This window comes from Pan troglodytes, chromosome 2, assembly GCF_028858775.2.
Source record: "Pan troglodytes isolate AG18354 chromosome 2, NHGRI_mPanTro3-v2.0_pri, whole genome shotgun sequence".
Classification (NCBI taxonomy): Eukaryota; Metazoa; Chordata; class Mammalia; order Primates; family Hominidae; genus Pan; species Pan troglodytes.
Genome location: NC_086015.1, coordinates 91,346,414 through 91,361,836, shown reverse-complemented (window position 1 = coordinate 91,361,836; position 15,423 = coordinate 91,346,414). Strand labels below are relative to the sequence as shown.

At 37.6% G+C, this 15,423-nt stretch overlaps 1 pseudogene; it reads left to right on the top strand.

The window, feature by feature from the left end:
• Positions 1–6,823: 6,823 nt before the first annotated feature.
• LOC100611194 (amidophosphoribosyltransferase-like) lies at positions 6,824–8,589 on the top strand (annotated as a pseudogene).
• The last annotated feature ends 6,834 nt before the right edge of the window (positions 8,590–15,423 follow it).

Below are 15,423 nucleotides of genomic sequence, written 5' to 3'. Positions count from 1 at the left end.
GCTGGGACTACAGGCGCCCGCCACCACGCTCAGCTAAATTTTTGTATTTTTTAGTAGAGACGGGGTTTCACCGTGTTAGCCAGGATGGTCTCAATCTCCTGACCTTGTGATCAGGCTGCCTCGGCCTTCCAAATTGCTGGATTACAGGTGTGAGCCACTGCGCCCGGCCTTTTTTAAATTTTTTGAGATGAAGTTTCACTCTTGTTACCTAAGCTGGAGTGCAATGGTGTGATTTCAGCTCCCTGCAACGTCCACCTCCCAGGTTCAAGTGATTCTCCTGCCTCAGCCTCCCAAGTAGCTGGGATTACAGGGGACCACCACCATGCCTGGCTAATTTTTGTAATTTTTGTAGAGACAGGGTTTTGCCATGTTGGCCAAGCTGGTCTCGAACTCCTGACCTCGTGATCCACTCTCCTTGGCCTCCCAAAGAGCTGGGATTACAGGCATGAGCCACTGCAATGGCTGTAATTATTAAAATAGATTTAATTTTAATTAATAATCAGAAGAAGAAATAGAGAATTTTGGTGAGTGAGTGTAGGGAGATCAAATCCTGTTTGGAAGATTAGGAAAGGCTTCTCTGAGAACCTGACATTTAGAAAGAGACTTGAAATTTAAATTGGGAAGGCAAAAAGGAATCTGGAGGAGGCCAAGGGAAGAGCATGCCTGATAGATCAAATAGCAGGCATGAGGACTGGATACTGAAGAAAAAAAAAACAATCTCAGCTTGCTCAATGACCTAAAGAAGGCCACCGATATGGTTTGGCTCTGTGACCCCACCCAAATATCATCTTGAATTGTAACTCTCACAATTCTCATGTGTTGTGGGAGGAATCTGGTGAGAGGTGATTGAATTATGGGGGCAGATCTTTCCTGTGCTGTTCTTGTGATAGTGCATGATTCTCACAAGATCTGATTTAAAACAAACAAACAAACAAACAAACAAACAAACAAACAGGAGTTTGCCTACACAAGCTCTCTTTCCCTGCTGCCATGCATGAGACTTGCTCCTCTTTGCCTTCCACCATCATTGTGAGGCATCTCCAGTCATGTGGAACTGTTGAGTTGTCCATTAAACCTCTTTCCTTTGTAAACTGCCCAGTCTTGGGTATGTCTTTGTCAGCAGTATGAAAACAGACTAATATACATTAAATTGGTACCAGTAGAGTGAAGCACTGCTGAAAAGACACCTGAAAATGCGGAAGCAACTTTAGAACTGTGTAACAGGCAGAGGTTGGAAAGGTTTGGAGGGCTCAGAAGAAGATGGGAAAACGTGGGAAAGTTTGGAACTTTCTAGAGACTGGTTGAATGGCTTTGACCAAAAGCCTGATTGTGATACGGGCAATAAGGTCTAGGCTGAGGTGGTCCCATTTGGAGATTAGGAACTTGTTGGGAACTGTAGCAAAGGTGACTCTTGCTATGTTTTAGTGAAGAGACTGGCAGCATTTTGCCCCTGCCCTAGAAATTTGTGGAACTTTGAACTTGAGAGAGATGATTTAGGGTATCTGGCGGAAGGAATTTCTAAGCAGCGAAGCATTCAAGGGGTGACTTGGGTGCCGTTAAAGGCATTCAGTGTTAAAAGAGAAGTAGAGTATAAAAGTTTGGAAAATTTGCAGCCTGACAATGTGGTAGAAAAGTAAAACCCATTTTCTGAGGAGAAATACAATCCAGTTGCAGAAATTTGCATAAGTAACGAGGAGCCCGATGTTAGTCACCAAGACAATGGGGAAATCTCTCCAGGGCATATCAGAGGTCTTCATGGCAGCTTCTCTCCATCACAGACCAAGAGGCCTAGGAGAAAATGGTTTCACGGGCCAGGCCCAGGATCCCTGTGCTGTGTGCAGACTAGGGACTTAGTGCCCTGTGTCCCAGTTGCTCCAGTCATGGCTGAAAGGGGCCAATGTAGAGCTCAGGCTGTGGCTTAGAGGGTACAAGCCCCAAGCTTGGTAACTTCCATGTGGTTTTGAGCCTGCAGGTGCACCAAAGTCAAGAATTGCGGTTTGAGAACATCTGCCTAGATTTCAGAAGATGTATGGAAATGTCTGGATGCCTAGGCAGAAGTTTTTTGCAGGAGTAGGGTGCTCATGGAGAACCTCTGCTAGAGCAGTGCAGAAGGGAAATGTGGGGTTGGAGCCCCCACACAGAGTCCCTACTGGGGCACCACCTAGTGGAACTGTGAGAAGAGGGCCACCATCCTCCAGACCCCAGAATGATAGATACACTGAGAGCTTGCACTGTTCACCAGGAAAAGCCACAGACAATGCAAGCCCATGAAAGCAGCCAGGAGGGAGGCTGTACCCTGCAAAGCCACAGGGGTGGAGCTACCCAAGACCATTGGAACCCAGCTCTTGCATCAGCATGACCTGGATATGAGACATGGAATGAATGGAGATCATTTTGGAGCTTTAAGATCTGACTGCCCTGCTGGAGTTTGGACTTGGATGGGGCCTGTGGCCCCTTTGTTTTGGCCAATTTCTCCCATTTTGAATGGCTGTATTTACCCATCACCTGTACCCCCATTGTATCTAGGAAGTAACTAACTTGCATTTGATTTCGCAGGCTCATAGGCCAAAGGGACTTGTCTTGTCTCACATGAGACGTTAGACTGTGGACTTTTGAGTTAATGCTGAAATGAGTTAAGACGTTGGGAAGGCATGATTGGTTTTGAAATGTGAGGACATGAGATTTTGGAGTGGCCAAGGGCGGAATGTTATGGTTTGGCTTCGTGTCCCCACACAAATCTCATCTTGAGTTGTAACTCCCACAATTCCCATGTGTCTTGGGAGGAACCTGGTGGGAGGTGATTGAATTATGGGAGCAGGTCTTTCCTGTGCTGTTCTTGTGGTAGTGAATGAATCTCATGAGATCTGATGGTTTAAAAAAAAAAATGGGAGTTTGTCTGCACAAGCTCTCTTTGCCTGCCGCCATCCATGTAATGCGCGACTTTCTCCTCCTTGACTTCTCCTCCTTGACTTCTGCCATGATAGTGAGGCTTCCCTAGCCATGTGGAACTGTGACTTTTCCATTAAGCCTCTTTCTTTGTAAATTGCCCAGTCTCGGTTATGTCTTTTTCAGCAGAGTGAAAACAGATGAATATAGCCACTATGTAGGGTTGCAGAGAAAATATAAGACTTCCAGTTAAGTTTTAATTCCAGATACACAATGCACTTTTAAAAATGTAGGTATTTCTCCCAAGTAATAGGTGTATTTTCATTTGTTTATTCTGGCAACCATAGATTAGAGCACAATGAGTAACAGGAAATGGAATAATAGAAAAGAGAAGGCAATAACTGGGTCTCAGAAAGTCTTGGAAAATTATGTTATTATTATTTTTTCAATGTGTAAGAAATTAGGAGGTGATTCAAGGCCTTTAAGCAAAGACTAATCTAATTTCTATTTTAAAAATAATAATTTTGTTTGTAGAGTGGAAATAAAGAAATCCAGTGTTAAAAACTCTGAGTAAAAATGGAAGAATAAACATATAATAGTAAATTTTGATTTATTTATAAAATTCAGAAAATTATGAAAAACTGTAGAGGAGATAACAAGCAACAAAATTTTAAAAACTGGGAAGCAGTTGAAAAAGTGAAAACTGACTAACCAAAAAGAAGAATGCTGAATCCTAAAGCAGCAGTTTAGATAGGTTAGGAATTGAACAGATTCATAAGACAGTTTCTCAGGGTCTCAGGAATCAGGCTTTCTAGGTTCCATGGAAGTAGGAATAAAGGAGGAGAACCTAAATATACCTTCCCATAAGAGAAGAAGGATAGAAGTTTATATATTCTGGAGAAATAAACCCAAAATCTCTGTACAAAAAAAAAAATCATGCACAGTTGCAAATATGAATGGAGGTGGTAAAGTCTATACAAAAAAGAAAGTAGTAAAACTAATGAAAGCGGATTAGATATTGAAAATCTCAGCTTTTTTTTTTTTTCAATTTGGGTTTTAGTATTCTGTTAGGCTGCTTCTAGCTAAGCACTGAGCATGGGAAATTGTCCTTGGGCAATATGATAAGACCCAAAGTAAGGACCTAAAAATAGTGCTGTGGGATGACCCAACAGTATGGTGCAGATTTCTCTACTGAACCTACATTGACAAAGTCTAACCTGTACGCTCTCAGACTTTCCTTTCAATTTTAATCTCCATTAGCAGTAAATAAAGAAATATCAGGTATCCGCGGAAAATCTCTTTACTTAAAAAAAGTCCAAAACAAAGAAATTTAAAAAGCAAACTGAAGAAAATAAAACTGTGTAGAAAAAAATAAAACAATGAAAGCTATGATTAAGAACTTGAGAGATAAAAAGATGGAGAAACATGAAATGGGAAGAAGATTTCCCTACTAAAGAAAAAGATTAAGATGAATATTCAGAATACAAAAACAAAAAGTTGTAGTGACATTAAAAATAAAAACATCGAAGAAATAAAAAACAAAATACTAGGCTTGAAAGTTAGAATAGGGTATATATTTCAGATAGTAGAGCAAAAATACAAAGTGGGACTATATTCCAGACAATAGAGCAAAAACGTGAAATTCAGAGAGAACATAAGAAAATTTGATGATGGGCCCACAAGAGCCAATATCTAAATAACAGGCATTTTAGCTAGAGAGAATAGGAGACATGGAGGAAGGAAACCATTAATCGAAGAATTTAAGGGGATTCCAAAGACAGAGAAACATAAATTTACAGATTAAAAAGGTCCACCACATGCCCCCAAAGTACCACAGCATGAAATTTTAGAGGGCCAAAATTAAGAACCAACAAACTTGCAGAGAGAAATAGAAAGCAATAGCAGACAATGGTACATTGCCTTCTAATCCTAAAAGACAACCGTTTTCAACCTAGAATACTATAGTCAGACACTGGCAATAAATTGCTAAGGTAGAACCCAAAATACTGTGACATGCAAGTTACAAAAACTCACGTCCTAGACGAAGTTCCTAAAGAGGCTGCTGCAGGAGATACACTACTAAAACAAAGAAATGAACCATGGAATTGTTCATTATAAATAGAAAGTTATGGAATATAGAAAACAAGGCATAAAAAGAAAAGTGAAAGAAATGCCCAGGAGGGCTTAGAAGGGAGAAGCAAGCCAGTCATGGAAGTCAACCAGACCAGAACAAGTCAATAGTCTGTGGGAGAGGTTTTTCAAAATGCAGAAATTGAAAGAATATCTGATGTATCCGACAACTGGACATTTAGACAACTGGCAAAGAATTTGTGATAAATGCAAAAGTAAGCATACTAAAAGAAAAAATTCTAGACAATTAGAGAAAATATAGGGAATACAAAATGTGCAGAAAATTAATGTTCCATTCTGAATCAAGAAATAACAATATTATTTATTTGTGGAGCTGTAGAGGTAAATGCCAAAATGATTAACTTAACTAATAGAATTGAAAATGGTTAACTTGGAGATGGAAAATGAGAATGTCAGTGTACTCTGGGTGTGTAGCAAGGCTTGAACAAACCTTGTAGAACTATTTGACTTTTTAATCCGTGTAGAATTCATGCATGCATGTAGAACTCTGATAAAAAAATAATAAAATACATTTAAAAACCAACCTATGGATATTTAAATCATCCAGACAAGAAATCCTAATAACTTGGACTAAGGTAATGAGAGCAGAGATAGTGGAGAATGCATGGATTTGATATAGAGGATGAGGAATAATGAGTTGTTTGTTAAGGGTAGCTTTTAGGTTTGTTCATGAGCAACAATGAAATAAATAACATTAGAGTAAGAAAAACAGAAAGAAGTATATGAGTTTTCTTTCATAAATGCTTAGCTAGAAATAACATGGATAAATTGAGTAATAACTCTGTAGAACATTCTGAAACTTAAAGGAAAATCTAGGCTGGCAAAAAAAGCAGAAGTCCTGAGCACTGATGTAACTCATTAATTATGACATCAGCATTTGGAATGATGCACATGTAGAGTCAATTACCAGAAAAAAATAGCAAATCAACAGTCTTTACAGTAGCTGCCTACAAATATATATATAGTCTCCTTCCATTCTGTCCCTTCCATGCACATTCTTCCTCCTCTTTCTAAACCTTTGGCCTCTTCTCCAGGGTCTAGTTGTTTATGGTCCTCAAAGTCATAAAAATGGTAATTCTTGGCAACTCATGATACAATCTTACTGTCCACGCTACAAGAGGACATTCCAGTGTTTAAACTTCAGCTTGGAGAGTAAGTCAATAGCATTTACTCATCACCTTGATGACCTTGATGCATTATGGGTTTAATAAAGGATATTTTCGGCCGGGCGCGGTGGCTCACGCCTGTAATCCCAGCACTTTGGGAGGCCAGGGCGGGCAGATCACGAAGTCAGGAGATCGAGACCATCCTGGCTAACACTGTGAAACCCCGTCTCTACTAAAAATACAAAAAAAAAAAAAAAAAAAATACAAAAAAAAAAAAAAAAAAAAAAAAATTAGCTGGGCGTGGTGGCGGGCGCCTGTAGTTCCAGCTACTCGGGAGGCTGAGGCAGAAGAATGATGCTAACCCGGGAGGCGGAGCTTGCAGTGAGCCGGCATGTTGCCACTGCACTCCAGCCTGGGCGACACGGGGAGACTCCATCTCAAAATAAATAAATAAATAAATAAAAAAGTATATTTTCCCTTCTACTCAATTATACTAGACTCCCTTCCCACCACTAGCAAGAATATAAAGAAAAATACTTGTGGGATGGGATAATGGGGACTACCTTTCTGTTAAATGACACTAAAGGCTGCAAGTTAACCTAGGGTGAAAATTTACATTAAGAACAAAAGAGGGGAGCCAGCCTCGGGAAGGAAGCGCCTGTCGCGAGCGCATAAGCTCGATGGGCCGAGCTGGCAGCTGGTTGGTGCTTACACCTTGGCCGCAGCAGGTCCCTCCACGTGCTTTCGGCGGCGACCTGGAGCTGGAGGAGTTGGGGATCCGAGAGGAATGTGGCGTGTTTGGGTGCATCGCCTCAGGAGAGTGGCCCACGCAGCTGGATGTGCCGCATGTGATCACTCTGGGACGCTGCAGCGCCGGGGTCAGGAGAGTGCTGGTATTCTGACTAGTGAGGGGAGTTCAGTGCCAACATTCAAATCACACAAGGGAATGGGTCTTGTAAATCACGTCTTTACTGAAGACAATTTGAAAAAATTACATGTTTCAAATCTTGGAATTGGACACACAAGGTATGCCGCCACAGGAAAATGTGAATTAGAAAATTGTCAGCCCTTTGTTGTTGAAACACTTCATGGGAAGATAGCTGTGGCACATAATGGCGAATTGGCAAATGCTGCTCGATTAAGGAAAAAGCTTCTGCGTCACGGTATTGGTCTGTCCACAAGTTCTGATAGTGAAGTGATTACCCAGTTACTGGCGTATACCCCTCCTCAGGAACAAGATGACACCCCAGACTGGGTAGCCAGGATTAAAAACTTGATGAAGGAAACACCCACACCATACTCCCTGCTTAAAATGCCCAGAGATGTTATTTACGCAATATGAGATCATTATGGAAATCGTCCCCTATGCATTGATCGTCTTATTCCAGCGTCTGATATAAATGACAAAGAGAAAAAAACATCGGAAACAGAAGGATGGGTGGTGTCTTCAGAATCTTGTAGCTTCTTATCTATTGGTGCAAGATATTACCGTGAAGTCTTGCAGGGGGAAATTGTGGAAATATCCAGACGTAATGTCCGAACTCTTGATATTATATCAAGGTCTGAAGGAAACCCTATGGCTTTTTGTATCTTTGAATATGTTTATTTTGCAAGACCAGACAGTATGTTTGAAGACCAAATGGTTTATACAATAAGATACCGTTGTGGCCGGCAGCTAGCTATTGAAGCACCTATGGATGCAGATTTGGTTAGCACTGTTCCAGAATCTGCTACGCCTGCTGCTCTTGCTTATGCAGGGAAGTGTGGACTTCCATATGTGGAGGTGCTGTGTAAAACCTGATATGTAGGGAGAACCTTCATTCAGCCAAACATGAGGGTAAGACAACTTGGTGTTGCAAAAAAATTTGGAGTATTGTCAGACAACTTTAAAGGCAAAAGAATTGTTCTTGTAGATGATTCAATTGTGAGAGGCAATACCATCTCAACTATAATAAAATTGCTCAAAGAATCTGGTGCAAAAGAGGAACACATTCGAGTAGCTTCACCACCAATTAAATATCCATGCTTCATGGGAATAAACATTCCTACAAAAGAAGAACTCATTGCCAATAAACCAGAATTTGATCACCTTGCAGAATATCTAGGAGCAAACAGTGTTGTGTATCTGTCAGTAGAAGGACTGGTTTCACCTGTACAAGAAGGGATAAAGTTTAAAAAACAGAAAGAGAAAAAGCACGATATTATGATCCAAGAAAATGGAAATGGTCTGGAATGTTTTGAAAAGAGTGGTCATTGTACAGCTTGTCTCACTGGAAAATATCCTGTAGAATTAGAATGGTAGCTGGTAGGGTTGGATGTGTGTAGTTTCAAGATAGAAAGTTGGTCAAGAAGTTATAGTGGTCACACCTCATCTATTTACTGTTACTCAGTTGGTACAATGTAAAATGCCATGCTTATGTTTACATTTATAAGTTTTGAGATTTTTTTTTTTCTGAAAAGGATACCAAAGTGGGATAACCGAACATTTCTAATTGCATATAATACAACAATATGTGGTGTTCTTTTTTTTACACAAGCATTGGCTAGCCTTTTTAACCTGGTCAGAGAAGGCAGGTGGTCACCGACATTTGCCATGTCCATGCTTTAAAGGGTTTGCAAGAAGTTAGGGTTAAGGAGAGGTGATGCCAACAAGACAGGTGAGTTAAATGTAACATTTCATACAAAGTTTGAATAGAATATATTATACCTCATAGGTGTCTAGCTTGTAAAGTTCTGGCTGTAGTTATGACCTTGGCTTCCCTGTCTAACTGCAGACAAATCTTTAAAAACAAAAAACACAAAATATAATCTGTGGTGCCTCAGTTTCCCCACATGTGCAATGGGATACTTATTAGACTAAATAATTAATAAGAATGTGAATAAGTGTCATACTTTTGTGATTTGAGCCATCATTTCACTTCTGATTTTAAGACAGCTCATGACTGTTAGCTTTCGGAAAGCTAATGATTATTAACTTTTTGAAATTAGTTTACAATTAAGATTTCATTATGATGGAAGGAGATATAATTGGCAGATCTTTGCCATCTCTCTTTGAGATGTCCTAAAAAGGGTTGTAAAAATCTGTGAAAAAGTTTTTCCTACATTTGATTAGAAAATGTGATCCACAGTATTTAGCGCCCTGATACTATAAGCTCAGCAAGTAACCTGGTACATTTGAAATAAAAACCAGATTTTTAGATTAAAACAATCCCTTTATCCTTAATTTAATTAATTATCATATAGTTTTTTAATGAAGGGCTTGATCACTTGCAAGCATATATACATGTACACATACACATAAATATTATTGCAATTAAGTGATCAAGTACAGACACAATAGGGGCCAGTTTTGTTTAAGGATCAAAGAGACAACCACTTTGGGGAGTTAGTATCAACTTATAATCCAAGTCCAAGTATCATCTTATAATCACTTTTTTCTACTTTATTAAGATCTAATGAATTTGATTTCTTTTTTGAAGTTTTTTCTTGTAACATCTGAGATTTAGAAGTTTAAGATGACCCCAAACCTTTGTTTATGTAAGAATTTTTAAACATAAAAGTGTTTGCTTCTGTTATGTTACCATAATTTGATGTATATAGTGTCCAGATCCATTTAGAAATTTAATATTAATAACTGAAACTGTTTGTCTTCCTTTGGTATATAGTCTCACATATTACATTATAGCAGGCCAAGATAAAATTTTGAAAGCTCTTTAAGCCCACATGCGGCAGTGGGTCAGACAACCCTGTGGCAGTGACACGGGCAAATTGGCATTTGAATAAAGCCCTGGGACCACCTCAACATGTGTAGCCTCTTGTCTTAAATGTATTCCCCATGGCAGCATGGAGGAGGTAAGACTTGTGGGTCAATTTTGAACTGGACTTACTTTGATTTTTAAAACAAGAAACTCAGGGAAAGTACTAAACCAAAATCTCTGATTTTAGTTTGCGTTTTTTGTAGTTTTTGTTTTACTGAGATGCTTTTGTAAAGGAAAATAATACTGTGACTGTTCAGTAATTCTACAGATTTCTTAATATTTCTCTATCATGGCCTTTTACTTCACAATTTTCTGAAGTCCGAATTCAACTTTTTTTTACCAATTTAATCTCAAATGTTGTTTAACTGCTTTAAATTTATATACGTAGAGTATTATAAACTGCAGAGATGAAAAATGTGTTTTCACAGGATTTATATTGTGAACTGAACTAAGCCTACTTTTTGTGACTTATTTGTGATGTCTTGTTGATAAATATGTGTAATAAGTATGTTTTAAAAAAAAGAACAAAAGAGGTTACAAAAAAAAGGCCTATGAAACTACATTTAAATTTTGGATAGAGGAGAAGCAGAAAAATTGTGAAATAGTGGCCAAAGAAAGAGAGAAGGAAAGCTGTGAAGATTTAGTGTTACTGAAGCCAAAGTAAGAGAGAGTTTCTAAATGGAGAAATCAACTATTTGGAAAGTGATGGGAGGCTGTTTGTAAAGTGAATCACTAAGAAGGGAAGTTAGATTTGGCAAAATTGTGTTAGTTGACAATTTTATAACACAGGTTAATTGGAATAATACAAGCATTGGTGAGCTCGTAGCGTTGTTTTGATGGCATCTCTGTCTTCTCTTCTCGCTCTCTCTTTAGACATTTTGAAGTCTTGCATAATAATTAGTCAAGGCTCAGCATATCCAGGGGTCATAGTTAGTATTGAGTTTAAAATCAAACGTATTAACCCCTACATTTGAGTTTTCCCCTTTTGTAATTGAAGATAAATAGCTTAAACTGTGTCTTCTTTTAAAACATACAGACATACAGACACACAAACTGGATGGCCAGTAACTGAATAAAATATTTTTTAAACAAACAAAAAGCTGTGTTTTTCTATATTTAACCAAATAAGTTTGCTTCATTTACATCTTGCTAATGAAATGCTTGCTTTGCTGTGTGACACTAACTATAACACAGAAAATACAATTTTAGAGCAATATATTTTGGTATAAGAAACAAAATCAAACATTACTTAAAATCGTAGTATCTTGCTATTTATTAAGCCCTTACTGAATGTCCATTAATTACTCATTAAGCCCTTACTATTTATTAAGCCCTTACTTAATGTCCATTAATTGTGAAAACACGTAAGGCGAAAAATCTATCCTGAATTCAGAAGACCCTTGACTTTCAATTGTCTAATTGTATATGTATAGTAATCCTACAAGTACAAAATAAAAACTTATTGACGAATAGAATTGTAGGGAAATTTAGTGGAATTGTTTTTGAATTTGGAAAGGCTGTTAATAACATTTTTTGTTTTTAAACTGACAATGGCAAACTCATTCCTGTTAGGGCCTGGAAACATTCAGGTCACATTGCTTTCGGAATGATTTGAGTTCTTTCTATTTGAACAGTCTTGGTGTGAGTTAGAAGTCTTTAGTTTCCTTCTGTGTACTTTAGAGGGATGCTTAGCAACCTTGTGGTTGTAATATTTCTGAATCTCTTGGATCACTTTCAGTAAACATCAGTTCAAACAACACTGGACTTGAGAAGGTTGATTTACATCTTTGCCTTTAGAATGAGACTAACACACTCCTTTCTGGGCTCAGGAAAGTCGTCTGAACTCCTTCTCTCTCTTCCCTACCATATTTCCTCCTGCAAACTCTGGGATCCTGGGGCAAAGATAAGCAGCCCTAAAGTGTCATTCTTTCATATCCTAAACTTTTTCAACGGCCTTGTATACTATTCTATTCGGACCCTCCCTGGAGATGTTTTATCCAGTCCTTTCAGTTAATTCAGAAGGGCCAAGAAGCCTATGCAGGGTCCTCACTTGACCACTGCCAATTCAGGCTTTACCATTTCAGCATAAACTGAACAAAATGGCCTTAGAAAAGAGAGAGAGAGAGAGATACGACCAAAATTGTGTTTCTGACCAAAAATATGGAGAGTGGGTAATTTTTTTACTTACAGAGTATATGGAAAAAGACAAAGTTATAATGAGGTTAGGCCAGCTATAGTCATTGTGCTGATGCTTCTAGATCTTTATTTACATCTGCACTAAAGGGAAGGGATGGTAATAGAGCAGCAGAAGCAACATGAGATAATCTAAAGAATATAAAATCAGCCCAGATCGTCCACAACTTTGGTGTGCCCTTGGATAAATTACTTCACTGGTATGAGTTTTCTTCATCAATAAAATGAGAAGGTCCTACTAAATCGCTCCAGCCAATCCATTCAGCTTTTATATTCAAATTTTCATTTAAGTCTTAGTAGTAAGCTCTGAATATCTGTTTGGTGAGAATATTTCTCATAATAATTATGATGGCTCATCTATGTAAGCTTAAAAATATAGATTTTCAAAAACCATGGTGTTTCAATACAGCATTATACTCTTGATCTCAAATATTTCCTAATTGAATGCCTGTATAGATAGGCAGCAAGATAGGATATTTGATTTTACCTTCTTGAATATAATAGTTTCAATTACTTGAAGCATATCTAATATTAAAGGACACTTACTTGCCACCCCCACATCACCATGTCATTCATCTTTCTGGCAAATGTCATTGAATTTTAATAGTAGGAGGTAAAGAAAGATAGTCTTTTTTTTTAAATGTTAAGGGTTTAGGATGAAACAAATAAATGTTTAAGTAAAAAATGCATTTTTTAATTGTGGTAACTATATATGCGAAGCATAGGAAATTTTTTTTAATGAAACACAGAATGGATGAATTTCTCATTTGCAATATGCTAATGTTATGTAAGACACATCCAAATAGTTATCTAGCAAAAATGTGTACGCTGTGATTTTTGTAAGTTTAAATTAACAAAATGAATTAAATTGGTTTCATAAAATCTATCCAGATATGTATATGTTCAGCCTGCATGTTAATGCAGCATTCTTTCTTCAGGCACGTAAAAAGATGATGGGCTGTAGCTATTGAAATGTGTTACATTTGCTCCATAACATTCTCTGCTAAAATGCTGTTGTCTTGAGAGCTCTCATGCTGTGTTGTTAATAACAGTAGGATCTTAAATGAAGCTATTACCTCCGCTCTATAAATCACAATTGTTTTTAATCAAAGAACATTAAAATGAGCTAGTTGCCACTGAGGGATTATTCAGTTTAAAAGAAGCAACTTTACACAGATTTAGAAGAAACATATGTAGGCACTTTAAGGACTCATTGCTTTTCGTAGGTAAAGATTTGGATCATAAGTCATGTTGGAGAAAAGTAACTCTACGATTCAACATTTATAGAAGAGGAGAGTACACAATCTGGGGCAAAATATAAGTCCTACCACTGCACTTCTACCATGAGCATGTGCTTTACAAAGTCCTGTTCTGTAGCCCAGAATCCTGGGAGCACATGTGAAATAAGAGTTCTGGGGACAGAAATAATATTGCCACATTACTAACCCTACCTTTAGAGATTTGCAGTAGTTGTTAAACTTTTCAACTACCTTTTTTAAAAAAGATAAACTCATGTTCCATAAACTCTAATATGATAGTAATTGTATGTTTAATGTCCATTAATTGTGAAAACACGTAAGGCCAAAAATCTATCCTGAATTCAGAAACTCTTTACAAAGGTATCTAAAATCAAAATGGCATTTACACACTCAAATATTATATAATACATGAGATTTATGTGTGACAAGTAGTTTATTTTATCTCTAGGCATTTCCTGGTGCATTTATGGATTTGCAGGTATCAGGGATGCATAGCCCTCAGGTTCCTTAAGCCAGTAATTCCCATGCTTTCTACATGGTAATAGATACAATGGATGAGTTCCTATTTGCTCTATGCTATGTAACATTAGACATATCAAATATGTTTTAGATGATTCATTCTAGAAGTGGTTAATGATTACATCAATGATAAAAATAGCTATTTAAATACTTCACTAATATTGCGGGCTACGCACAATTTTTAGATAAGTAGCTGTAATTCTATCCCTTTTCCCTGGCTGAAGAAAGCTTCTAATAATGCAGCATAATGAAGCTGGTGTATTCTTTAGCATCTTTAATTTGCTGTAATTTTAGGGATTAATCATACATTTTGTCTTTTTTTAATTTTGAAACACAACTTGAAATATTTCACAAATGTAGCTATATTCAATTTAAAAACCACTAATAAATGACAGGTTTGCTTTTGATGATATAGATATCTACACATTCAGCTGCATGGAACCTGGGCCAAGTTGCACCCCATATTTCCTACGATAGCCCTGAATCTGATGAAATTCTCTTAAGCAAAATGTAGATGATTCTTTCTAACTACATGGATAAAATTCTAATATTCAGCTAAGATGCAAAAGATTCAGTTACATCTGATCGCCCTAAGTTAAACACATTGGCACGAATTGCAAAGATATGCTCATTGATCAGCTATTGCTCAGAGGGCATTTAGGAAAAGACATATGCTCATGGAGTGCCAGTTCAATTCTCAGCATGCTGCCATAATTACATGCTTCAGTGTGTGCGCTTAATGACAAGAAAAAGAAAACCAGAACTGCCTCAGAGAACACAAGGGTACTGGCTCAACAATCCCCACTTTCTTAGGTGCTAAAGTTTTGATCCTTTTCAGAAGAAAATGGTGCCTTTCAAAAAGATGTTCTCATAAATGAAATCCCTCTGTCATATCTTATAATAGTCTTTATTGGTTAAAAGTCCATATCTAGTTATTTTCATAACATATTTCAGCAAGTTATTTGCCTACTTAATTTAGGGCCTCAGGATTCTATGTTTACAGGTGACTGGATAATATCATCTTATGCATGGGATCAATAATGATGAGGCCATCAAAGGAAAGGGGTGAAGATTAAACTGTGAGATATGTAGAGTCTGTCACTGGTAACACAGTCCCTCCCATCAATTCCCAGTGTTTGACTGCTTAACATATTATGGAAATGTTATTACTCATAGAAATTCGGGTTTTCTAAGCCTTGAGGTCATCTATCTTTTGTTTCATGAATGATCTTTGTGAAACAAGAGAAATTCATTTTCTTTTTTGACATTGAGGTAAATTTACTGTCAAGCTCCTTACAGCCTAGCTTCAGATCCCATCTCTTGCATGCCTCCTTTTGAAGTCTTATACCTAAGTTTCATCCATAATTGTGCAGTGTTGTTTACTGTAAGGAGAATGGCAGGATCTACAAAACCCAAATCAGACCCCACTCATACAGTTTAGTATGGCAGCTGTCCCAAAGATGCTGCCCTTGAACAGCGCCAAAGCCTTAAGATAAAAAGTTGCAATTATCAAGACTGAATTTCAGGTACGTGGCAATGAGTAGCAAAAAA